We start from the raw sequence: 26,096 nt of genomic DNA, 5'->3' as shown, positions 1-26,096 counted from the left end.
GATTAAAACTATAACACAACCAGGTGCAGTGCCATCCCAGCTACTCAGGAGGCAGGAGGATCACTTGAGCCCAGGAGTTTGAGGTTACAGTGAGCTATGATCACATCCCGGCACTCCAACCAGGGTGACAAAGTGAGATCTTGTCTCTAACGAGACAGAGAGAGAGTGAGAGAGACAGAGAGAGAGTGTGTGTGTCTGTATGTGTGCACTCTAGTGACAGGCAGGGACAAATGCTATGAAGAAAAATAAATCAGGGTAAGGGGATAGAGAGTGATAGGAGATGCAATTTTAGAGAGGATGGCCAGTGAAGGACTTTTAAAAGAAAAGGTGTACAAAAACTCACCTACAATGAAGGACTGAGCAGTGCAGAATTCTGGGGCAAGAGCATCTCAAGTGCAGTGAATGGCAAGTGCAAAGGCCTGGGGGAGGGACATGTTTGCTATGTTGAGTCCTCATCAAGATCTGCAGGCTGGAGCAGAGAGAGCCAGAGGGAGAGAGGCAGAAAAGAGGGCACAAAGATGGGCAGGGCCAGCCCATGGGGGTCTTTCAGGGCACAGTAAGGATTTTGGGTTTTAGTTAAAGCTCGAGGGGAGCCATTGGAAGGAGTGACATGATATGACTTCTGTTTTCAAAGGAACACTCTGACTTAGGGGCTGCTGCTCTCATTCAGGCAAGAAATGATTGTAGCTAGGGTAGGACAGATGGGGAGAAGTGGACAGATCTAATAGGATTTGCTGTCACCTTGGATATGTGGTGTAAGAACAAGATCAGAGCCAAGGACAACTCCTAGGATTTTAGCCTGGGTAGCCAGGTAAATGGTGGCTATTCAGGAATTCTTAGATGCTGTATCTACTGGGGAAGGCCACAGGGAAAGCAGATGATGAAGACATAATGTCTGCCCTCCAGATCTCGCTGTTCAGTGGGATTCTCCATAAACATGCATTGAGGGCCCAGGCAAGATCATTCCCAAGGGGAGGGCTGGTCCTATTTGGGCCGCCTTTGTCAGTTTATATGATTAGGGAAATTCCTTTCGGGGCTCTAGTTTCATAACAGATGTCATGGGAAAAGCTACCGTGGCATCCAAACCCTGCTGGTTGAGCAACCCCGTAGATTACAGATAGATGTGTGGTTTACACATCGCTACAATTGGAAAGAGCCAAAGAAACTGGTGAGGGAGGCTCAGAACAGAATTCCAGGTGAGCGTGATGCAGGCTTACTAAAATAACTCAGCATCAAGAGGAACAATGACAACTATGCTGTCACAGGTGTGCTGTACTGTAACAGCCTAGCAAACTCTTCTAGACTTGGGGAGTTAGAAACAGCATTTCAGGCTTGATTATTCATCAGTTGCTAGCTGGCAGGGGAGGGAGTGGGAGTCTCAGATTTTCTTTGCATTTTTTTTTCTAGTAGTTCATAATTCCTATATAATTCAAATATCAGCTGAAGCCTTCCTACACCTTGAGAACTTCAAAAATATTAGTGTGTGGCCGGGTGCGGTGGCTGATGCCTGTAATCCCAGCACTTTGGGAGGCCAAGGTGGGAGGATCACTTGAGACCAGGAGTTTGAGACCATCCTGGGCAACACAGCAAGACTCTGTCTCTACAAAAAATAAATAAATAATTAGTTGGGTATGGTGGCCTGTGCCTGTAGTCTCAGATACTTGGGAGGCTGAGGCAGGAGAATTGCTTGAGCCCAGGAGTTTGAGGCTGCAGTAAGTTATGATCATGCTACTGCACTCCAGCCTGGGCAACAGAGCAAGACCCTGTCTCTAATAATAATAATAATAATAATAATAAATAGTAGTATGAACCCCTCAATTATAAGCCCTCTGGAGTCTACATCAAAATTTCTGTGAATTTGGGGGAAGGGTCGGGACTCCTGTTGTCAAGGTTACCTTGTATCTCCAGGCAATTGCTTCTCTTAGCATTGCCTTTGTCTCACACAAAACCGATGAGACTCAAAGATCACTTTCTTTCTTATTTTCTACTATAATCTTATTATAAGCAAGAGTCTCATATGGCCCAGTTTTTGGATGGAGTTGTATTCAGGATGCACAGTCCAGTAAACAAAGGTAATTAAAAAGTAACTCCAGGCTGGGCGCAGTAGTTCATGCCTGTAATCCCAGCACTTTGGAAGGCTAAGGCAGGAGGATCCCTCGAGCCCAGGAGTTCAAGATTGGCCTGGGCAACATAGCAAGATCTCATGTCAGAAAAAAAGTCGGGGGGATTCCAATTTTTATGTTCATCTTTCAAATCACCCTGAAGAGGACCTCCATCATATTTCATACCATTTCTCAAATCTCTCTTCTTTCTCTTGCCAGTTCTCACTCACAATTTCTTTTTTCTTTTTCGTCTTCTTTTTTTTTGAGACAGAGTCTTGCTCTGTTGCCCAGGTTGGAGTGCAGTGCATGATCTGGGCTTACTGCAACCTCTGCTTCCCAGGTTCAAGTGATTCTCCTGCCTCAGCCTCCCAAGTAGCTTGGATTACAGGTGCGTGCCACCACACCCGCTAGTTTTTGTATTTTTAGTAGAGATGGAGTTTTACCATATTGACCAGGCTGGTTTGAAGCTCCTGACCTCAAGTGATCTGCCCACCTCGGCTTCCCAAAGTGCTGGGATTACAGGTGTGAGCCACTGCACCCAGCCTACATTTTACTCTCATACTTGTCAGCTGGCAAACCTTTCTAACTTTCTCCCAAGTTTTGCCTCTTCCCATTGGCCTTTACAGTCTCTCTCCTTTCCTTCTCTCCTTTCCTTACTCTCCCTCCCCCTTCTCTCCCCCTCCCCCTCCCTCTTCTCTTCTCTCTCCTTCCTTCCTTCTTTCCTTCCTTCCCTCCCTCCCTCCCTCCCTCCCTCTCTCTCTTTCTCTCCCTTCCTTCCTTCCTTCCTTCCTTCCTTCCTTCCTTCCTTCCTTCCTTCCTTCCTTCCTTCCTTCCTTTCTTTCTTTCTTTCTTTCTTTCTTTCTTTCTTTCTTTCTTTCTTTTCTTCTTTCTTTCTTTCTTTCTTTCCAGTCTTACTCTGTCGCCCAGGCTGGAGTGCAGTGGCACAATCTCAGCTCGCTGAAACCTCTGCCTCCCGGGTTCAAGCAATTCTCCCACCTCAGCCTCCTGAATAGCTGGGATTACAGGTGCCTGCCGCTATGCCCAGCTAATTTTTGTATTTTTAGCAGAGACAGGGTTTCACCATGTTGGCCAGGCTGGTCTCAAACTCCTGACCCCAAGTGATCCACCCGCCTTGGCTTCCCAAAATACTGGGATTACAGGTGTGAACCACCACGCCTGGCCACTGTTTCTTTATTTCTTGCCATTCTTCTAGTCTCACAAAAGGACGCAAAATAGGCTGCAAAAGTTCAAACTTGCATAGAGCTTGTGTGTACGTGTGCCTGCACATGCGTGTGCATGTGTGAGACAGACGTTAGCTTTATTAATCTTCTAAATACCCATTCTCTCTCCCCATATGGGCTCACTAAAGGTAATTTTCTTTGTCCACTCAACTTCTTCCCTCCCCCTGCCCACTCCCACAACACAGTCACTAGGGTAGAGAGCACGTCACTAAAGATTTGGTGGGAGAGCCCAAGGGATTCTGTCAGAAACGCAAGTAATGTAACCATGCACATCAGGCATCTGAGTTCTTAAGAAGCCTCCCACCACCTAGCCCTGGGGTTCTCACTGGCTGTCTATCCACATCAGCCCATCGTGACCCATTTTGATGGCTTCTTTATATATCACTTGTCTATACTGATTGCCACTGTCCCTCCTCTTCTTTAAGGAGCAAAGTGACAAATTTCACTCCTCATCTTTTTTTTCTTTTGAGATGCAGTTTCACTCTTGTTGCCCAGACTGGAGTGCAGTGGCACAAACTCAGCTCACTGCAACCTCCGCCTCCCAGGTTCAAGTGATTCTCCTGCCTAACCCTCCTGAGTAGCTGGGATTACAGGTGCCCGCCACTACATCCGGCCAATTTTTTTTTTTTTTTTTTTTTTGTATTTTTAGTAGAGACAGAGTTTCACCATGTTGGGCAGGCAGGTCTTGAACTCCTGACCTCAGGTGATCCACCTGCCTCGGCCTCCCAAAGTGCTGGGATTACAGGAGTGAGCCACCGTGCCGGCCTCACTCCTTGTCTTATGCAGAGCAGTTTAGCTCCTTAGCAGAAGGGTTGCAAGCATGGGAACTGGAGCCAGTCGGCTTGGGTTTGAATCCTGCCTCCTGCTGACTAGCTGTGTGACCTCAAGAAGGCTTCATCACTTCTTGTTTCCTAGTTTCTTCATTGCCAAAATGGAATTAGTGCTAATCCCTTCCTCCTAGGGTTGTTGGGAGGATTAACTGAGTTAACCGACATCAAGTACTTAGCGAAGCACCTAGTATAGAGCAGGTGCTCGTGAAATCTCAGCTTTTATTAGTCTCCTGAGCACTTGGGCTCATCCGTCATCTCCTAACAGAGAGACTCGTTCAAGCCTTCCAAATGAAGGATGCTTCCTCCCCAGGAAGGATTTTGGTGCTGGCCACGAATGCTGTTTAGCCTTGTTGCTTCCGTAAAGGGTACTGGGTTTGAATCCCGACTCTACCACTTTCTGGCTGTGTGACCTTAAGCAGATCCTTCGACATCTGTGAGTCTGTTTCCTCATCCTTAAAATGGAGATAACGGCGCTACCCATTTCCTGAGATTGTTAGGATTAAGGGAGCATGCATGTGAAGCCTCTGGAGTGGTAAGGATTTGTGGGGTGTCGGCGGGGCACTGGGTGCTGTCCAATGTATCAGTTCTCAGCCCAGTGAACAACACCCAGGTTGTGGTCCACAAATGTGTTTGCAGCCTCCCCCCGGCTCCCCCCGCCAGAGCTGTGCAATGGTGGTTCTTCATGAAGGAAAGGTGCTCCTGGGAAACAGACAGAGTTGGGATCAACTAACAAGGTGATCTCAGGGGAGGGCAAGACCCCTGTGGACTGGGAAGACTTTCTAAGGGAGGGAGAGCTTGGGCTGGGCCACGTAAACAGGGAGGATTTGAATAAGGACCATGTGGAAGGAACTTCAGACAGGAGGGGCTCCTGAGCAAAGACTGGGAGGTAGGACTGGGCTTTGTGTGCAAAGCCAGCTTCCTGGGAACCGCCACACCCTCTGATTCAGCTAAATCCACAGATAGGGCTGAGCAGCTGGCTGGGCCTGGGCAGAGGGTTCGTGTTATGGGTGGGTAACTGACAAGAGCAGAACAGAAGGCTGCGGAATGTCCCCTGCCAGGCCGAGGTGCTTGGACTTCAGTGTTATTAGTGATAATAGCAAAGCAATAAGAACAAGCATCACTTGTTGCACTCTCAGAAACCAAGCACCGCATCTCAGAGTGCAACACTGTAGCTCGGAGCCGCACATCAAATCTGTGTCAGAGTCTGGATGGATACTGAGGTCCAGTGGACCCCAGAGGCCAGGCCCCTGACTACAAGGAGAGCCCACACTGTCCTGGGGCACCCACAGCCTCTGAGCATTGGCAGAGTCCGTCCTTAGGGTCAGCTCTGTCCCAGGAAGGAGGTGGGGGTGCCTTGTGAGCATCCTGTTGTCCGTCTCCTCCCCTCCCCCATTTCCTCTTCTTCTCTCCGCTCCTCCTTCTGACCACGCACTGGCTGGGGACACCTCCAGGCCACCCTCAGCCCCCAGTGGATTTGGCCTCCATGGAGTGCAGCCCGAGTGTCTCCAGAGCCCTTCCTCCAGCATTCCCTGTCTGGATAGGACCAAGCAAGGTAGAGGTGGCGCAGGCGGAGAAGGAGGAGAGAACCTTCTCCAATGAGAGAGGGGACTGCACCTCTCCAACCCAGGTTTGGCATTTTATGTGCTGGGAATGAGAAGCCCAGGGTTGCTATGGAAACTACCATCCCCTGCTCCCTCTCTTATTCTCTGTGGGAAGTTCTTGCATGTGAGGGGTGTAGGGTACGTGGGTAGGGGGCACTCCTGCTGCACACAGTGCTGGAACGCAGAAGGACCGTCTCTAGGGGTGGGAGATGCAAGGGATGGATGAGAGCCAGGAGAAGGGCCTCTGGGGCTCCTGATCCTAGGAGGGGCTTCAGGGCTTCCGACTTGAGAGCGGGGCCAGGGGCAGCCATGGAGCTCAGGGGGATTCTCTGGAATCATCCTGGGAGTGACCATGCATACTTGAAAGGCACAGAACAATTTGTAAAACGCAGTCAGATGGGCCACTGGGAAAGAGCTTGGGCCCTACAGTTACCAAGATGTAGGCTTGAATACCCGTACAGCTCATGCTCCTAAGCTTCAATTTCTCTACTAGAAGATATGCCTAGGGACAGCAGCCTCAGAGAGTGGTGACATGAAACCATGATGCTATGCACCTGGTCCCTGCCTGGCGTCTATACAGCAGGCAGTATCCAGTTAAGGGGGGCTCTTCTCTTCCCTTTCCCATCTCACCCGATCCCATTCAGATAGGCAGTAGGAGCCCACTTTACAGATAAGGGGACTGAGGCCCAGCCAGGGTGAGGAAGGGGCTCAGGGTCCATAGGGGGTCTGGGCAGGGCCAGGAACTACACAAGCTCTTCTGCCTTTCCTTGCACTCTTGTCCCTGCTGCCTGGCGCTGACCTTAACTGTCAGCCACCGTCATCTGTGGGACTCCCTGCATCTGAGTTCGGTGTTAACCCCCCGCGCTTCTTGACACCGTCATTAGGGGCACCAGGCCTGCGGCAGAAACAACTCTCTTTTGGCTTTTATTATTAAAATAGAATAAAGTAGCAAGCTTTCTCTGTGGGGGAGGGAAATGATGGAGGTGGGGGAAAAAAACAGCCTCCCAGCTCCAAAGCCGACACCCCCATGCAGCAGCGCCCCTCAGCTCCCAGAAAGGAAGGAGTTCCTTCTAGGTGAGTTGTCAGCTCTTGCTGGTGCAGAAGAAGGTGGAAAACTAATTTTAACCTCTCAGGACTTTTTTTTTTTTTTTTTAGCTTTCATGTTTTTCAGACCAGGGGAAGGACATCAGGTACCCCGCCACGTCCATTGAGTCACGGGGGAAGAAGGGAAACAAGGGTGATTTCGCCTCCACCAGGCAGGTTTTGCAAACCCCAGGTGGATACTGATGCCAACCTGGGCTCGGCAGGTCTCTACTTTCTCCCCGCCACCCCACCAGAAAATGAGGTCCCTCCTATTCCACCTCTCCCCAAATCCAAGGAAGGTGTCAGCAGGCTGAAGTCAGGTATGTGAGGTTATGAAACCTGGGGCCTGAGTTCCAGACCACCTCCTTCAGGGATTTGCTGTGTGGCCTTGAGTAAGTCACTTCCTCCTCTGGGCCTCAGTTGCCTCATCTGTCCCAAGGGGAACACTAATTTCCATCTTGTTCACTTCCCAGGGTGGCCACAGAGGTTTAAACCAGTGTGGGCTGATGTCTAGGCCCCAGCATTTAGAGGCTGTAACCAAACTGGGAGGATCCCATGGAGAGTGATCGGAATGGGGCAAGGACCCCTAATCTGCCCACTTGATGGGGGAGAACCAAGAGCTCAGCCTCCACGTTCATGTTGAACCCAGCCCAGTGCTTGGCATGTGGTCGTTAAGGCACGTTTAGAACAGGATAAATCAATGAGGGTTCCCATAGGGAATGATGGGACAAGGTTAGCCTGAGAAGACATTCATGGGAAATCAGCCAATTGATCTACAAGCAGTAGAGGGGCTGTCACAAGGCTTGAGGAAGAGATTAGAGATAGTGCCTGGGGACAAATGAGTAGACACTGCAAGAAGACAGATTTCAATTCTACACAAGGGCCATGGAGTGAGAGCAGGGGAATGAGCTTGGATTAGGCATTTGCAATGTGTCTGGAAACTGAATGGAAATGGCTATATTTTGTTGAGCCCTTGCTGAGAAGCAGTAAGCTGGGGTGAGGACTCAGTGTCTGGAGCCAGATGGCCTGGGTTCGAATCCTGACTCTGCTACTAATCAACTGTGTGGCCCTGGGAGAGTTACTTCCCATCTGTGTCTCAGTTTCCGTTATCTGTAAACTGGGGAAAATAATGTTACCTGCCTCAGGAGCTGCTCTAAGGATTACTGCACATGTGCATAGATAAATCTACCTGTAAATCTATAGATGATTTACGTCCATAAATCTATCCGGAGCAGAGCCTGGCGAATAGGAAGTGCTTCATAAGCACTGTGTGAGTGTTGGCCAGGAGCACTGCTCCCCCTTGGTCCTGCGCTACGTCATTTCATGTAATCTTCCCAATGATCCTAGAAGAGGTGCTGCTATTATCGCCATTATCCAGATGGGGAAACTGAGGCCCATCTAGATTCAGCAGTGTGCTTAAGGTCACCTATCTTGAAAATGGCAGCACCAAAACTCGAGTGTAGTTCTGCTTGCTCGGAAGCTAGAATTCCTAATCACTGAGTAATGTTCAGATCATCCCTCTTGAGAGAGACAAGCTGTGCCCTGCTCTCCCAGCCCAGGTGCAGAGGTCCAGAGACAGCAAGTACCAGACTCAATGCCACAAAGCTGTCTAGTGAAAGAACTCAGGTTTGGCTCCAAGGTTCACAGGCTTGCTTTCCACGGCACCATAGCTAACCCTGGCTGCTATCTCGGGCCAGCACAGGTTGGGTGGGCCCTCCGTGAGGATGCTGAGATTCAAGATGAGAAAAGGTGACCTTTCTGCTCTCTTGCAGCTCTGAGTGGGATGATTAGGTGAGATGATGAACGTGGAGGCCCTCCAGAGGATGGAAATCGGGCGCACACGTGAGACTGGTGTGCGGCTGCTCGTTACCAGCAGGGGCCAGAAAGCCCAGATTCCCGTTTGTGGGAGAACAGGAAGCACCCACACATCACCCGGATTATTTCTTCTCTTTCCCTCTCTCTGCCGCCTTGTCTCTCTCTCTCTTTTTGTCTGTGTTTCTGCCTCTCTCTCTCTCTCTCTCCTTGTCTCCCATCCTCCCTCTCTCTCTAGAAAAAGATTTATTCCCCCCTGCCCGGCAGCACACTCAACCAAAATGAGTAATTAATCCTCACAGCTCCTCTTTATCTGGCCCTCTCCTATTTGGTTACTTTTGGCCCAAGAATATTGGAAGATATGCTACCCAGAGTAAATTACCTTGTTTAACTGACTCTCTGCTTGGAAATATGTTACATTCTAAAGGTCATTTTATAAAAGGGATTACTAGATCAAGGCAATGCCACGTCAGCTTGATTGCTGTATCAACGTAAGAAACCAGGGCAAAAATAGAGAATCTAGAGTTATTTACTCGTCTGTGTCAGGAAGCAGGCTATTCATCTTTTCTGGAATCGAGTAAAACTGCTCCCAACGCATTTTAGACAGGAATCTTCATATAACGGGAGGTAATAATAGGAAGATACACTGGTTTGAGGGTTTCTTAAAGAGAGATTCGATGGAGTGGAGGGGTCTGGAGATATCCGGCTTTCATCATGGAAAATAATATATCTTCTCTCTTTTTCTTTCTTTCTTCTTCCTTTCTCTCTCTCTGTTTCTTTCTTTCCTTCCTTCCCTCCCTACTTCCTTCCTTCCTTCTCTTTTCTTTTGTTTCCTTTCCTTCCTTCCTTCCTTCCTTCCTTCCTTCCTTCCTTCCTTCCTTCCTTTTTCTTTCTTTCTTTCTTTCTTTCTTTCTTTCTTTCTTTCTTTCTTTCTTTCTTTCTTCTTTCTTTCCTTCCTTCTTTCTTTCTCTTTCTCTCTTTCTTTCATACCTTTTTTCTTTCTCTCCCTCTCCTTCCTTTTCTTTCTCTCCCTCTCCTTCCTTCCTTCCTTTTTCTTTCTCATTCCTTCCTTCCATCCTTCCTTTTTTCTTTTTCTTTCTTTCCCTTTCTTCCTCTTTTTCTCTCTTTCTCTTTCTCTCCTCTCTCTCCTCCTCCCTCCCTCCCTCTCTCTCTCTCCCTCTCTTTCTTTCTGGACCCAGCTTTTACTCTGTTCTAGGCCCTGGGAATACAAAGAAGATGGACATAGACGCTGGTGGACGAGGGGGCACGTCCTGGCCTTCTGAAGCTTTGGGTCCAGGAGAGGACACAGGCGGGTAAGCAGCCATGGAAGATGGTGCAGAGTGCCGTGCTGGGAACAGTTTGCTGGGGGTTCGTGTGGATCCCTGCAAAGGCTTGTTCCAGCTTAGGAAATGTTAGCCTGACCAGGTGGAAGGCTCACCCCTGCTCGCCATCTGTTGAAGAAGGGTCACGTACGTGCCACCTGGCTTCCTGCGGGGAGATAGCATCTGGAAGGCAGAGAAAGCTCCTCTGGGGGGAGAAGTTTCACTGGGCACCATCATGATTTATTCAGCAGCGTCAGACACCTGCACCCTGGGGCCAGCGCCGGCCTTGGTGGTTCTCCAGGATTCGTTCTGGGTGCACACACCTGTCTTTTCCTACACCCAGGGAACAGGGGCTGGGGGACAGAGGCCAGTCCAGAGGCAGCAGCCTCTCCCACCCTTAGCCGGCTGGGTAAGGGAAGGAAGCAGTCCTGGCCAGAGCCCCAGACTCACAGCGGATGTGTCCAGCTCACCTGGTGGCAAGAGGGCGCCAGAAATGTCCTTGGAGCCCTGAGTCCCAGCACCAGGACTGTTCCCCACCAGGTTGCTCCTCCTAGGCTCACCACGAGACTCACTATCCCGTGAAGCCTTCTCCTAGTAACCCCAGGCGGAACTCACTGCCATCAGCACCTGGCAGGCTCCCTTTGTGTGGATTGTGTGTGCACACACGTGCACGTGATGTGTTTACAAACTAGAGGTGGGCTGTTTTGATACCTCCAAGCTAGGATTATGTTAACACTGTCTGAGTAATATAAATCATCACTGATTAAAACCAGCTTGCATTTGCATAACATGTTGTACTTTTCCAGATGCTGCTCACATCTTCATTTTATGCATCGGTCTCACCAGAATCCCAAGAGTCGGAGAGGGCGGGTATTAGATGTCCCCAAGAAGTGTCATCTGGCGTTGATGACTGAGCAAGGAGGAGTCAAATCTCCTGGACCCCATGCTCACAGCACAGCTGGAGGAGACAGAGGTCTCGCCTTTACCGAGCTTAGCGGTATGACATGTTTCTCCAGACCATCCTTGCAGTTTTTAACACCACTGTTTTAATGATAATTTTGTTTAAAATTTTATTTTTATTTGGCTAAAGATTGAATAAGGCTGGTGCGGTGGCTCATGTCTGTAATCCCAGCACTTTGGGAGGCTGAGGCGGGCAGATCACAAGGTCAGAAGTTCGAGATCAGCCTGACCTACATGGTGAAACCCCGTCTCTACTTAAAATACAAAAATTAGCCAGGTGTGGTGGTGCACGCCTGTCATCCCAGCTACTCAGGAGGCTGAGGCAGGAGAATAGCTTGAACCCAGGAGGTGGAGGTTTCAGTGAGCCGAGATGGTGCCACTGCACTCCAGCCTCGGTGACAGAGCGTGACTCGGTCTCAAAACAAAAGCAAAAACAAAAACACCCAAAAAATCCAAGATTGAATGAATAGTAAGCTAGGAACACAGTAGCTGGTTCGTGTAAAGTTTAGTTGCCTAATATTGATATTAGGCAAAGTTTTAATTTTTACCATGTACAGTAAAACCTAATGCTGTTTCCCTATTGTTATTCTACTTTCTTTTGGTGTGTGGCCATGAAGACTGAGGCTGGCCATAGCCAGGACCCACCCCAATAACCATTTCTTCTGTTTTCGTTTTGAGCAGGCCCTAAGCTAAGCACTTTGCAGGCACGATCTCAATAAACTGTGATAACAAATCGACAAAGTGTGGCCAGGCGCAGTGGCTCACGCCTGTAATCCCAGCACTTTGGGAGGCCGAGGCGGGTGGTTCATCTGAGGTCAGGAGTTCGAGACCAGCCTGACCAATATGGAGAAACCCCGTCTCTACTAAAAATACAAAAATTAGCCAGGCGTGGTGTCAGTCGCCTGTAATCCCAGTTACTCTGGAGGCTGAGGCAGGCGAATTGCTTGAACCCAGTCGGGCAGAGGTTTTGGTGAGCTGAGATCACACCACTTCACTCTATCCTGGGTGAAAGAGTGAGTCTCCATCTCAAAAATAAAAAAGACAAAATGGATATCAGTTTTATTCCCATTGTGCAGATGAGGAAACTGAGGTTCGGCAAGGCTCGGTGATTTACTGACAGTTACACTGGTAGGAGTGGTGGTGCAAAGGTCCACACCCAGACTGTCCCCAGCTCCTGGGGGAGTAACCATTAAGCTTTACTGCCTCCCTCTTCTCCAGCTCCTCTGCCACAGTGGGGCTCCTCTTCCACTGCCAGGACCCCAGGTAGGAGCAGGGAAGTCGTGGGGAGGGAGAGTGAGCCCTGGATTGTAGCAGCGGCCACCAAAGGCAGGGCCACTGGAAGATGAGGCTACATTAGGCTTTTCATCCCTGCTGCTCCCTCCAGCTCCTTGTTACTATCCTTAATTATGAAATAACAGCGGTTCCCAGGCAGAGGGAGGGCGGGAGGGTGGCAGAGCGAGCATCCAGATGGCCCTCCTGGCAAGCGTGGGCCTCGCCTGGTCTTTATGTAAGAGTTGCTCTGCTTTCCAGATTGCCTTCGAGTCAGATGTTTAAACACTTGTTTTGTGTTTATGATACAGAGGAAGAAATTAAAAGGCCCCCAGGGGAAAACGAAGAAAGGAAAAACCAGGAGTGATTCTGGGGGGTTGTCAGGCCAGATGGTGAGATAAACCGAGTCTGGGACTGGTTTTCAGATGACCGTGAGCAGATGGCTGCTCTGGCCTTGGGTGGTGAGATCCAGGGGTCCATGACAGAGGGAAGTGGGTGAGCTTCCTTCAGGAAACAAAACAGGAACTGCCAGCGACCGAGGGCCTGCTGTGTCCTCAGCACTGTGCTCTAGCACACTTTATATGCTCTCTGTTTTTCTTTTCTCGTCTTTTTTTTTTTTTTTTTTTGACAGAGTCTCCCTCCATCACCCAAGGCTGGAGTGCAGTGGCACAATTTTGGCTCACTGCAGCCTCAACCTCCCAGGCTCAAGTGATCCTCCTGCCTCAGCGCTGCAAGTAGCGGGAACTACAGGCATGCACCACCATGCCTGGTTAATTTTTTAAACTTTTAGTAGAGACGAGATCTCGCTATGCTGCTCAGGCTGATCTCAAACTCCTGGGCTCAAGTGATCCTCCCACCTTGGCCTCCCAAAGTGCTGGGATTACAGATGTGAGCCACCTTGCCGGCCTACGTACCCTCTCTTAATCTCTCAACAGCCCTGTTTTACAGATGGGGAAATCAAGGCCTGGGGGGCTTGGTGACTTGGCCAAGGTCAGATTGCCTGATGTGTAGAGTTGGCCTGGAACTGCTGGAAGTTTTTCCCGCCTGGAACATTCTTCTTGCATTCAACTCCCGCTCCTGCAGAAAATCCCCAGGAAGCCAGCCCAGTTGAGTGCGCCGCTGCCCCCTAAACTTCCTGTGATTGTGACTTCTGAACTGGATATCTTACTGCATCTGACTTTCGGTAGCTCTAGAACTGTTCACAGGCCCCTGGAATCTGCACTAGCTCTAGAACTGTTCACAGGCCCCTGGAATCTGCACTGGAAAAGGCCTCAATGGTCAACACTCCAAGCCACCACTGACTTTTTAGATCCCCTCAAAGGCATCCCAGCTCTGTTAAACACTGACACCAAAAGGGAATCAGTCAGTCACTGCTCCTTTGAATGGAGCTTGTGGCTTGACACTTCTTCACTGTAGAATCTCTTAATGGATGGAACCGAGTCTTCTTTTCCCTCTTCTATATCCTGTAGGGGCTAGTGCAGTGCTGGGCCCACTGAGAGATGGCAGAAGCACAGCATAAGAGTTGCAAGAGCATAGAATCACCATCTCTTTCTACAGGTGAGGAAATTAAGGCCCAGATTGCTGGAGGCTTACCTACAGTCACACAGTGAGTGGTGGACAGAGCTGGAACAAGGACTCAGACCACTTCCTAGCCCAGAGCTCTACCCACTCTTTGCTGGCCTTGGGTCTTGCTCCTCCCAGAAGATTTGGGTGTTCCCTCCACAGTGCTCCCCAGGGACTTTGCACAGACCACTGTGAAAGCATGTACCAGAATCTGTTGTCACAGAATACCCAGGGTTTTGGAGGCCAGGGACCTCATGTCATGTCTCTGGACCTGCAGCTTCTTCTGTAAGCCTGGCCCAGAGAAGCCACCAGGAAATGTTGGGAAAAGGCAGGAGAAGAGGGAGGGGAAAGAGGAAAGAGGAATGGAGCAGGAGCAGGGGATAGCAGGGGCCTCCACTGTGAGGGGTCCCCCAAGACGGCCTGTCATTACAGCCGAGTCAGAAGGAATTGTGACCTGGTTGACTATGAGTAGGAGGTGTCTGAATATGGCTTCGTAACAATCATGGTAATATAGAGTTCACAAATACACTCTGCTTTATTCCCAGTGCTTGTTGCGTTTGGTTTGCACAATACAGGGGACATGCGGCTTGTATTATGCTGATTTTGTAGACGAGGAGACTGATGCTCAGTAAGGTCCTGCTGTTAATTAAAGACTATTGGACTATTGAACCCACACCTACCAGTTTGTAGCCAGAATCATTTCTGCCATGACATATTTCCTTCCTTCCTTCCTTCCTTCCTTCCTTCCTTCCTTCCTTCCTTCCTTCCTTTCTCTCTTTCTCTCTGTCTTTCTTTCTGTTTTGTTTTGTTGTGTTTTGTTTTGTTTTTGAGACGGAGTTTCTCTCTTGTTGCCCAGAGCTGGAGTGCAATGGCATGATCTCGGCTAACTGCAACCTCCACCTCCCAGGTTCAAGCAATTCTCCTGCCCCAGCCTCCCGAGGAGCTGGGATTACAGGCATGCACCACCACTTCCAGCTAATTTTTGTATTTTTAGTAGAGACGGGGTTCCGCCATGTTGGCCAGGCTGATCCTGAACTCCTGACCTCAGGTGATCCACCCACCTCGGCCTCCCCAAGTGCTGGGATTACAGGCATGAGCCACTGCACTAGGCCAGCACTTCAAAACTTCATGGTGTAAAACAATATTTTTATGATTTCCCATGATTCTGTGGTAAGCTGGGCAAGTCTCCTGCTCCACATGATCATGGCTGGACATGCAGGCAGCTGCATTCAGTTGGTGGCTAGAAGGTTCTAGAAGGGCAGTCAGTTCTTCTCCATATGGCCTTTCTTGCCACATGGTCTTTCCCTCGGGCAGGACAGCCTGAACTTCCTTACATGGTGGTGACTGGACTCTGAGAGTGAAAGCAGAAGCTTCCAGGAACCCCGTCCTTTTTTGTTTTTTTTCTTTTATTGAGATGGGGTCCAGCTCTGTTGCCCAGGCTGGAGTGCAGTGATAACAACCGTAGCTCACTGCAGCCTGAAACTCCTAGGCTGAAGTGATCCTCCCACCTCAGCCTTCTGAGCAGGTAGTACTACAGGTACACACTATCCCAACCAGTTAATTAAAAAAAAAATTTCTTTTTAGAGATGGAGTCTTGCTTTATTGCCCAGGCTGGTGTCAAACGCATGGACTGAAACGATCTCCTACCTCAGCCTCCCAAAGTGCTGGGATGACAGGTATGAGCCACTTTGCCCAGCCACTTCCAGGCCTCTTAGAGCCCAGGCCTGGAACTGGTACAGCCTCAGCCTCACTTTTGCCACATTCTATTGGTCAAAGCATGTCCCACATTATCTCAGACTCCAGCGCAGAGAAAATAAACTCCATCTCTTGGGAGGCATCGTCAGTGGCCATATTTGCCGACAAACTTCCGTCGGAAGTTGATGGGATCGGGGAGCCTAGAAAAAAAGTAAGATGTGAATGACACAAGTTTGACCTAGGCACAACTTCATGGACACACACTTGGTGCCTAAAGTGAAGCTCATCATACATCAGCTTGGGGCTTAAACCAGTGTTCGGTGCGGCTGACTCTGTCCCTCTTCCACTATGCTGCTTTCCTCTTCATCAAACAACTCCATCAACTGGAGACCACTAAAAGGAAAAAGAAATACACCAAGGCCACAGTCATTAGCATCCTGGAACATTGGATTCTATTTCTGGCAGATCAGAGGTAGTTGGCAAACCTCTGCCCCCATCTCCCCAGCTCAGCACTCTGAGGTAATGAGCCCACTGTATTATGTGGCATTAGCAGAAGTGCTGGATGCTGATCAAGAGAGGAAATAGACTCCTGTCCTCCATCATCAGCAGCCTGCACCTGGGGCTTGGGGTTCAGCTGTGGCCTCAGGGGAAGGCAGCTCCTATACATTGAGGGCCTACTGTGTGCCAAGTGCTGTGCTAGGTGCATCTGGCCTCTGCTTTTTTCTCAAGCCTCATCTTGCACTCTATTTCCTCTCTCTGATTTCCAACTAATCTGGGTCTATTTCAGTGTTTTCAAACAGGCTGCTCTTTCTCTTCCAGGTCTTTGTATGTACTGTCCCCATTGCTCGATGCACTCTCCCTGTCTCTTAGCTGGGTTAACTTGAATGCATCCTCAGACCTTAGGCTCTCTGCTTTCTCTGCTGGGCTGAAGGCTTCTCTGGGGTAGTGCCACCCACTCCCCCGCCGAAGTACTGCTTGGCTCCCAGCCTAGTGTTCTGTAATTATTTGTTGAATGACTGAATGATGGAGTGAATGACTCCTCACAACAGCCCGCTTTGACAGATGAGGCAACTGAGGCTCAGAGAGAACTAGCTTGTCCAAGGCCAAGATGAGGTGAGAGGCAGAGTCAGGATTTGAACCTGGGTCCGTGTGGTGGCCAAGCTTGTGCCCTTTCGACTACACCTGGCACTCAGACGTAAACGAAGGAGGGAATAATGGTGATGGGGAGTGGGGAGAAATTATCTGAGAAAGAGGCAAGGGCAAAGGCACCTCTGTCCCATTGCTTCCAGGCAGTAACACCAGAAATGGAGGTGGAACCTGGGGCTGAGCTACCAAGTCACACAGAGTTCGGCTAAGCCTCTGGGAGCCTGGTCTCCCAGTGTCTCTTAGACTGAGGGCTTACAGGTGCCTGCTCTGTAGACAACAGGGGTAAGGTTGGCAGCTCAGCTGCTGCCAGAATCCGGAGGGTTGTGCTAACTCCCAGGGTCTTTGGTACCCTCTGGTTAAAGGCGCCCACAGAATATTCCAGGTCAGAAACAGGAGGTGTTACCACCAGGGAGCTGCATGGGAGGTGGTTCCTGTAGCAGAGAGAGCACTGACTCCAGAGTCCAAAAAACAGACTAAGAATCCCAACTCCACCAATTATTGCTGAGTGACATTTGCCCAGTTACTCGAATTGTCTGAGCCTCAGTCTCCTTGTCTGGAAAATGGGGACAATAAGACACTCCTCAGATGGTTGTTGAGAAAGTTAAATGAGTTAACTTTGTAGCAGTCTGAGAACAGGGCCTGCCTCCCCAGCTGGAGCCTGGCACAAGGAGAGCAGTTGGTAAATGTTAGGCTAGAAGGCCTATTGTTCCTCCATTGCCATGGAACCTTTGCTGCTTCAGCTTCTCTCCCACATAATACTTTGCTCTGCATGTTTCCCAGGGCTGTTGGAAGGATCAGATGTGATAGAGGATGGAGGAGACACCTGTCAAATCCTGTCTGAAGGGGGAAAGCTGAAGGAAGTTGTGTTGCCTTTGTGTCTCCATTTGGACCACACTGGGCCCGGGCCAAGGGACCCAACAAGCACCTAAAAAGGAGCAAAAGGTCCATGGGCTTGAGAGAGGATGATGACAACAATGATGATGGCTATGATGATGATGCTGATGATGATGGTGGTGATGATGGTAATAATGATGGTGATGATGGTGATGGTGACAGTAATGATGGTGATGATGATGATGGTGGTGGTGATGGTGGTAGTGGTAGTGATGATAACGGTGACAATGGTGATGATGGGAATAATGGGGATGATGACGGTGATGATGATGATGGTGATGATGGTGATGATGGTGGTGATGGTGATGATGATGATGGTGGTGATGGTGAGATTGATGATGGTGATGATGATGACAGTGATGATGATGATAGTGATGATGTGATGGTGGTGATGATGGTGATGATGATGGTGATGATGGTGATGATGGTGATGATGGTGATGATGTGATGGTGGTGATGATGATGGTGATGATGGTGGTGATGGTGATGGTGATGATGATGATGATGGTGATGATGGTGATGATGATGGTGGTGATGATGGTGATGATGGTGATGATGGTGATGATGATGGTGATGGTGATGATGGTGATGATGATGGTGATGATAGTGATGATGATGACAGTGATGATGATGATGGTGGTGATGGTGATGATGGGGGTGACAATGTGATGATGGTGATGGTGGTGGTGATGATGGTGAGGATGATGGTGGTGATGATGGTGGCAATGATGGTGATGATGATGACAGTGATGATGATGATGATGGTGGTGATGGTGATGATGGGAGTGATGGTGTGATGATGGTGATGATGGTGGTGATGATGGTGAGGATGATGATGGTGATGATGATGACGGTGATGATTATGGTGATGATGGCAATGGTGATGATGAGGATGATGGTGATAGAGATGCTAATGATGGTGATATGACATTGGATGGAGGGATGCAGGCCAAGCCTTAAGAAGACAACAGGGCATCGTAAAAAGAGATGAAAGGGTAGTTGTTCAAACATCCAAATATCTTTAAGTCCAGGCTCTGCCTTTTACTAGTCAAGTGACTTTGGGCAAGTTGTGGAACATCTCTGAGTGTCAGGTCTGCCACCTGTAAAACAGAAAAAAGAACCCTGCCTTGCATGCTTCACAGGTAGCCTCCATGGGGATCACAAGCATTTTCATACACACAGGCAGCTGTGGTTGCTGCTGCGGTATCTGAGAGCAGATCCTAGCCCAGGCAGCTGTTGCTATCAAGCAGACTTAGTTCAAGCTCTGTTACTTCCTTGCTCAGGTGTTGTCAGCCTTAGTTTTTTCATCTACAAATGACTCTAATAATGCCTCTCCACATAGGGTTGTGGTCTGGCTAAAATAGGTCCATGTAGTTACAGGGACCCACCTAGTGCCTGCAAAGAGTGGGGGCTCCATGAATGGTCCTCATTATTATTGCAAGCCTCTGGTCCACTCTGGCTCTTTCTCTCCTGGCTGCCCACTCAGCTTGGCCCAATCTGGTTGATCACAGTCATCACAGTTCCCTGCAAAAATATTCTGTGGTGAATTCTCAAGGACTAGATGAGGTCACAAAGGGCTGCCCTGTATGGTTGTGTAGGTTGCTTACTGCTCAAGGGCACTTAGCTGAGGAAATAGCTTTGCCTTTCCCCTCAAAGCTGAGAGCTTTAAAGAGGGGCTGCCTCTGCCCAGAAAAGGAATCTTTCTTTTATTTGCATAAAAACAACATATGGGCTGGAAGGCACCTGAATCACCCGTGGTGGGATTAAACCAGCTTGGAAATGTAGACTCGGATGGGTCTCAGAGAGCACCCAACATTCTTGTTGGACAGAAGAAGAAACTGACCACTATTTATTCATTCATCCAAATTTTACTGCATACTAAGTGGCAAGTACCACCTCTCCTCTCAAGAGGGCAAGGACACCATGACAGATTATTACATGCTTTTCAAACCTATTTGGATATTGATTCTGGACATCAAGAGTTTACATAGAAAGCTCTGGCCGATGCAGTGGCTCACACCTGTAATCTCAACACATTGGGAGGCCGAGGCAGGAAGCTTGCGTGAGCCCAGGAATTTGAGACAAACCTGGGCAACATAGCAAGACCCTGTCTCTACAAAAAAATTAAAAATTCACTGGGTGTGATGACGCGTGCCTGTAGTCCTAGGTATTCAGGAGGCTGAGGCGGGAGGATCGCTTGAGCCCAGCAGGTCGAGGCTGCAGTGAGCCATGATCATGACACTGCACTCCAGTGTGAGCTACAGAGCAAGACCCTGTCTCCAAAAAGAAAAAGAAAAAAAAGAGCTTACATAGCAAGTTCAGAGAGTAAAAGATGATGCATTATCCAAATCTATTGGAACCCCAAGTTTCAGATCTGAGTACCAAGAGTTCAGACAGTGAGGGTTTAATCCAAAAGCAAGAGATTTCTTTTTTTTTTTTTTTTTTTTTTTTTTTTGAGACGGAGTCTCGCTCTGTCGCCCAAGCTGGAGTGCAGTGGCGGGATCTCGGCTCACTGCAAGCTCCGCCTCCCGGGTTCACGCCATTCTCCTGCCTCAGCCTCCCGAGTAGCTGGGACTACAGGCGCCCGCCACCTCGCCCGGCTAGTTTTTTCGTATTTTTTTAGTAGAGACGGGGTTTCACCGTGTTAGCCAGGATGGTCTCGATCTCCTGACCTCGTGATCCGCCCATCTCGGCCTCCCAAAGTGCTGGGATTACAGGTTTGAGCCACCACGCCCGGCCCAAAAGCAAGAGATTTCTGTAAGGCAGCTCCATGGAGCACAGAAGAGAGAGCAACCAAGATTTCCCAGAGGCAGGAATACTTGATGGAAGGAAAACTAGGAGTCTGCTGGCAATCCAGAGATGAGCGGCCCCTCAGGCACAGGCTCTGGCATGTGCAAAGATCTGGGGTACAGAGAGTCTTGCAAGCTCAGGGAACTACAAGTCAGTCTCTTTGGCTGGAGCATAAAGGAGAGGAGGAAGAATGCTTGGCAATGAGGGTCAGAGAGGTTAAGCAGCCCATTCAAGGGTCACACAGCAAACTTCTGTTTAGCTGGGATTAGAACCCAGGCTCCTGACTGAGTTGGGGCTTGCTCGGATCATCGGGCTCAGTGGGTGGGCAGAGAGGCAGCAGGAGGCAGAAATGGTCCAGGGAAGGGGGCAGGGTGTGGCTGGTTCAGCTGTGTTCCTGTTGACCTTTGGCCTGGGGGGACACCTCTCCTCCCCTGTCATTGTCAGTCTGCCTTCGGGGATGTTGGGCGGGGCCCTGAATGTTGGATGAGGTACCAGCCTGTTCTGGCTATCTGCCCTCTGTACTGACTGGCACCTGACCCAGTGCCCCAATGCAGCTGAGCTTATGCAGCTGATGACCCATTGACCTCTGCTGAAGTTCAAGGCTGGCACAGGTGCCCGGGCCTGCCAAGGCAAGAGACTCAGTTAGGGATCGTGTAGTCTGGGATGGTGCATTCAGCAGGAAGGAGCGCTGTGCTCGGGTCAAGTTCTGGGTTCTGGGTCTAGCCTGTCATGAGCATGTGTTGAACTCGGTCAAGCCACAAACCATCTCTTTGTCTACAAAACAGGAAGGCTGGGCCACATGACCTCTATGGTATTGCCAACTTCAGTCTTTTGGTCAGTGGTTCTCAAACTTTGGCATGCATCAGAATCACCAGGAGGGCTGGTTAAAACCGGGTGGCCTGGCCTCACTCCCAAAGCTTCAGGTTCACAGGCCTAGGGTGAGGCCTGAGATTCTGCGTTTTCAACAAGTCCCAGATGATGCTGATGCTACTGGTCTAGGGACCACACTTGGAGAATTACTGCTCTAGCAACCCTGGGTGCACATTAGAATTACTTAGGGGAGCTTTAAACCATGTAGTGATGAAACCCAACCCCAGAGCAATTAAATCAGCATCTCTGAGTGGGGAGCCTGGGTTCTGATATCTTTTAAAAGCTCCTCTAGGTGATTCTAATGTGCCGCCAGCGTTAGGAACTGTTGTTCTAGAAAAGCAGCCTGATGTGCCTTTTTTCCTGTTGGAATAATTTCTCTTGGACTCCAGCTCAGCCTCTCATTAGCTGCCTGGTTGTGAATAGTCCCTGAACCTCAGTTTCCCCTTCTGTAGGTGGGGCTGTTAGGAGGACTAAATGAAACTCTGCCTCACTGTGTCTGTCCGCCTTTCCCTGTGTCCAAGGAGAGCTCGTACGTTTCTTCTGCTCTGAGACTGTTTGGCTGAACACAATTCAATAAGCATTTATTAAAAACTTACAATGTGTGAGATGCTGCTCTTAATGATGTGGGAATACAAGGATGAATCAGGCTCGGTCCCCACTCAAAAGTGCTCACATGCTAATGGGGGTGACGAGGCATGTGTCCAAAATATGAGGAAGGATGTAACACCGGCTATTGAGGAAGTAATCATGGTGAAGGCCACTATGTGTGAAGCACTTCACAGTTTATTTTAATCCTCCCAACAACTCCATGAGGCAGCTACTATTGTAACACCCACTTTTTTTTTTTTTTTTGAGACGGAGTCTCGCTCTGTTGCCCAGGCTGGAGTGCAGTGGCACGATCTCCACTCACTGCAAACTCCGACCCCTGGGTTCACGCCATTCTCCTGCCTCAGCCTCCCATGTAGCTGGGACTACAGGCGCCCGCCACTGCGCCTGGCTAATATTTTGTATTTTTAGTAGAGACGGGGTTTCACTGTGTTAGCCAGGATGGTCTCGATCTCCTGACCTCGTGATCCGCCCTTCTCGGCCTCCCAAAGTGCTGGGATTACAGTCGTGAGCTACTGCGCCTGGCTGTAAGACCTACTTTTACAGGCCAAGAAACTGAGGCCTAAAGAGAGGACCAGTTACCCACAGCACGAGAGCCAGGCTTTGGTGTTGTGGGAACCCAGAGGAGGAGATTCACACCGTTAGAAATGCTGGGAGTAAGTTTTGTGGGGAGAGGTGTGGACACAGTGCTTTGAAGAATGTGTAGGAGTTTGATGTGTAAATATAGAGAAAAGGGTATCCCTGATAAGAAACCAGCATACACAAGCCCAGAGGAGGGAAAGCCTGGCTTCTTTAGAGACCTGGAAGTGATCTGATTTTGCTGGAATGTAGGTTGGGTGCAGGGCATGGTGGGAATCACGTCCTGGTTGGAGGCCTTGTATGCTAGGATAAGGAATTTAGATTTTTAGATTTTATTTTATTTTATTTTATTTTATTTATATATATTTTTTTGAGACAGAGTCCTGCCCTGTCGCCCAGGCTGGAGCACAGTGACACAATCTCGGCTCACTGCAACCTCTACCTCCTGGGTACAATCAATTCTCATGTCCCAGCCTCCCGAGTAGCTGGAATTACGCCAGTAGTGGCGCACGCCACCATACCTGGGTAATTTTTGTATTTTTAGTATAAAATTATTATATTTTATATTTTTAGTAATAGGGTTTTGCCAATATAGGCCAGGCTTGTCTCAAACTATTGGCCTCAAGTGATTCTCCCATATTGGCCTCCCAAAGTGCTGGGATTATAGGCGTGAGCCACCATACCTGGCCCAAGATTTTATATCTTAAGCAATGGGGAGCCCTTGAAAATTCTTGAACAGGAAGTGGCAGTTTTAGAACAGGGTTAAAATGGTCTCAGGTTGTATGGGAGAGAGAGGGTGACAGGGAGCCCAGGGAACGAAGGGAGAGCTATGGCAAAGGATCTGATGGGGGATGGTGAGGCAAGTGGGCTGTGGGGAGCAGGGAAGGGGAAAATAGGCACATGTGGGAAGTGCGCTGTTGCCACGCAAAGCTTCCTTGGGCATCAGTTGATCCCTTATGTGTACTTGCTTATTGACTGAGCCATACCATACTGGGAGTGGGGGAAGGCAGGAGCAGAACACAGAGGCTGGGGCAAGTGGACCTCTCAGGCTTCTCACTCCACATGCAGCTCCCCTCGCGACAGAGATATGGTCAGTGGGGTATGACCCATTCTGTTTTACAACTCTGCAGAATCTGGGAGCAATGGGTTCCTGGGCTGCCTGCCACATTTCCGTGATGGGGGTGGCAGAGCTGGCCCAGCGACCTGAGTCCTCCTGACCCCAGCCTTCCAGATGAAGCGTGCCACCCTGCTCACCTCCCACTGCCAAGTTCACTGCCAGCTCAAGGCTCACAGTCTCTGTGTGTCATGCCCAGCACAAACCCTCCTGGACTGAAGCCAGTTCCCAGAGGCAAACTCTGGATGTGGAAAATGCACCGGGCTGCGATCCTGCCACTTGCCACCAGGTAACCTTGGGCACATCCCCTTAGCCCCTCTGTGGCCTAAATTGGGGCGTTAAACACAATCAGGTAGTACAGGTACTGCACCCTCCACCTCCACCTGCCCCATCCTCTCTGGTTAACTTTCCTGGAGAATCTCAAGATGTCACAGAGACAAGCAAAGCAAGTCACTTTCCATATTCAAAGTCCCAGGCCATTTTAGTACTTCTGTCATTCTGTGGACCCATCAATATTATACCCATTTTGGAGATGGCACAACCAGGAGTCAGAGACTTTTCATGACTGGCCCAAGGTCAGACATCTAGGTAGTTACTGAGACAGGACTTGAATGCCAATCTTTCAGCCAATGGAGCTGGCCCCTCAGGTGCCCTCCCAGACCCCTGCTGCCTTTCATGAGATAGGGAGGCCAGGTGTGGGTTGGGGGTGAGGCTGGCAGACATCCCTGAGGTCCAGGGGTCTGGAACTGAGGGACACAGACACAGCATCGCATTCCTTTGCTGTATCACACAATGGGAACATTCTCTTTTAAGCCTCCTGATACGTGAAGGAGAAAGTCTCTGTTAGGTGCTAATGGGTATTTAACACCTCTCCAAATCTTGCCAATCTCCCTTTTTCACTGAGGGCACATCTCAAGCCTTGGCAGACCACAGTTTCCAGCTAGAATTTAATAACCTTGCTTTGTTTTCACTGTGCTTATTTTAACTCTTACTTTCTATTTATGGCAAGTGATACTGGTTTCCCATTTAAGGCAGTGATATAATGATTCTCTAAAAAAATGTGTTTAAGGGGTGGGGAAAGTGGATCTGGTATTTTAAAAAATATATCAAGTAATAAGTGATGTGGAGATATGGCCCAGTGAGAAGGTCCGATGTCTGGCCTAGGTCAAGCCCCTCATTTAAAGGTGGGAAGGGAGAATGCAGACAGGAGAGGCAATGCTCAAGGCACCTGGTGTGTCCCCGGGCCGTGCTCTCTGCGACTCGCATGCCTTGAAGACCTCTGGCCACTAAGCCAAGGTGACTCCCCGCCCCCCTGGGCGACACGTGCATGGCCCATGTGCCAGTCCGCAGGGTCCCGTGGGCACTGTGACCTCGGGAGGGAGGCGGCGGCTGGGACAGACAGGTTGGACACCTGGGAGGGCACCCGGGGACTTCTGCGAAGGAGGAGGGCACTGGAGCCGTGGCGCCCTCGGCCTGGCCGGGCGCAAGCCGCTGGGGACCCCGGTCGAGTGGGCAGGCGGCCGGACTCCATGCGGGTCACCTGCGGCCGGGCAGGGCGTAAGTGTGAGCGCGTGCGCAGACGTCAGCCTCCGAGGCCTGTGCCGGCTTCTGGGCAAGGTGCGCGCGACCAGCGGCCCCGGCCCCACGCGCCGGGACACGCGGAACCGCAGACTGCGGCGCCTCTGAGGCTGCGAACGGGGTGGGCGGGGCCGGGCCGCGGGACCCGCCTCCCATTGGCCGGGCGCCGGGGCGGGGCGGGGCACCGGGGTGGGGCGGGGCGAGCCGGCTCTGGAGGGCAGAAGCTGGCGCTGGGCTGCGGGAGGCGCTGCTCGCTGGGGGCCGAAGGAGCAGGTGGGCGACGCTTGCAGGGGCGCGGGAGGGCGCCGCTGGTACCACCATCAGGAGCCTGAGGTTCTGCCACCTCTCGGAGGGATCAGCGACCTCTTCACCCTGCGGGTGACAGTGGGGCATCTGCCTGCGAGAGGGGGAAGGAGGGAGAACCCAGGGCCACACACAAAGTTCTCCTCATCTGGGGACAGGAGGAGGTGAAGGAGGAGGAGGAGCTGGGTTGGTGCTAACTTGGAGCTGCGAAACCCTGGGGCGGCGTTCAAGGCCCCCTCCCACACGCGCGTAGAGCAGAGCAGAGCGCCCTGCTCCTCCTTCAGCTGCTGGCGTCGCCGCGCGGGGAGAAAGAAGCCGTCGCTCCGGCGCTGGGAGAGCTGCACAGCCGCGGGCAGAGGAGGAGGCCGCGGCCGAGCCCCGCAGCCCGATACCCCTGATCCGAGCGACCTCCTTTGGAGCAGGCGGAGAAGGTGGCATAGGCGACCAGGAGGTTTCGCCCACCCGGGACACGCACCCACAGTCACCTCCAAAGGATCCCCCTCCCCGAGTCTCTAGAGGCTGCTCCTTCATCACCGGAGTCACCCCTACCTCTCCGCCCCCAACCCCAGAGCCGCAGGCGGGGACCCCCGGATCGGACGTCCCCAAGCCTCCGGGCACCTGGCTCAGCAGGAGGCTCCCGGCTCGGGGCAGGGCAGGGCCGGCGGCGGCGAGCCGGAGCCCGCCCCCTGCCCGGGCCCCGCCGAGCCCTCGGAGCCCACCCATGGGGCACCTGCCCCT

General features: G+C 50.6%; 1 pseudogene; it reads right to left on the bottom strand.

The window, feature by feature from the left end:
* Positions 1 to 26,081, bottom strand: part of LOC112632368 — a 39,439-nt pseudogene extending 13,358 nt beyond the window's left edge.
* Positions 26,082 to 26,096: the final 15 nt, after the last annotated feature.

The sequence above is a fragment of the Theropithecus gelada genome, chromosome 10 (assembly GCF_003255815.1).
Source record: "Theropithecus gelada isolate Dixy chromosome 10, Tgel_1.0, whole genome shotgun sequence".
Lineage (NCBI taxonomy): Eukaryota > Metazoa > Chordata > Mammalia > Primates > Cercopithecidae > Theropithecus > Theropithecus gelada.
Note: the sequence above shows the minus strand (reverse complement) of the source record. Positions and strands in the feature narration are given on the sequence as shown.